The sequence below is a fragment of the Penaeus monodon genome, chromosome 27, assembly GCF_015228065.2.
Source record: "Penaeus monodon isolate SGIC_2016 chromosome 27, NSTDA_Pmon_1, whole genome shotgun sequence".
Taxonomy (NCBI): Eukaryota; Metazoa; Arthropoda; class Malacostraca; order Decapoda; family Penaeidae; genus Penaeus; species Penaeus monodon.
In genome coordinates, this window is record NC_051412.1 from 37,121,523 (window position 1) to 37,122,533 (window position 1,011).

The following is a 1,011-nucleotide window of genomic DNA, read 5'->3' on the forward strand; positions in this document are numbered from 1 at the left end:
TTTGGTGATATTAAGATTCAGTCACAGCTTTCTTGAACTGTTAAAGTTGATGTACGTTCCGATCGCTCCTAGTGCCCACGCAGCATTTTGTTGCTCCGATAAAAAAAAAAATAAATAAAGTGAAAACGTACATGTTTCCCTTTTCTCTGAGTTGTAAACGTCCATCTGAGTTTACTTATTCTCAGGTGATTCTGACAGTGATTCTGTGTTGATTTTCTTTGTCTTTCAAATCGATGTCTATCTCTGTCTTTGTTCCATCCCCTGTTTAGCGGACAAAGAAAAGTCTTTCGATGTTCTGGTTATGGTAAATGATATATATAATTTTTCTTACGTTTTTTTTTTCTTTTTTACTGTACTCTAATCGTCTCTTTGACGTTATCTCTCACTGTGTTATCAGCCTATTTTAATGTTATTTCGATTTCTTTCGCCTCTTTTGTCTCGCGTTATTGTTGCGCGTCGAATTCTGCCATATCTATTCTTCGTTGTCGCTTTCTATTCCCCTCTCGATTCCATTTTCGCGTTGTTATCCATTACCATTCGATCAGTCAAAGTTTTCCTCCCTTTGCTTTGTCATCTTCATCGCGCCGTTTCCTATCTCATCCTTCCCTTCTCCGAGTCTCTTTGTCATCTTTATCGCTGTTTTGTCCTACTTTCGTTTGGCGAGACTTTAACAACAGTCACGAGACGCTTCCTTCATATGTCTTTTCTTACTTTAACTCTTCCTTGAAGACTTAACGAGACATCTTAGTCTCTTAAAGGAATATAATGTCATTTTGATAGCTTTCGAGCTTTTTTCTAGTAACGTGCTCTCCACGATGTGGTTAATGGTGTTATTTATTGTCTGTTTTGGCATTCCTGTTACGGTATCCAGAAATCACGTCCATTGCCCTTACCAAGAGAGGCATTTTAATATTTATTTCCCAATTCCATTTTATAGTATCAGTTCGCAATATCTTAACATGAAATTCACTGAAATCCAAACGACTGCCTTTTACTAAAAATGGCCACAAA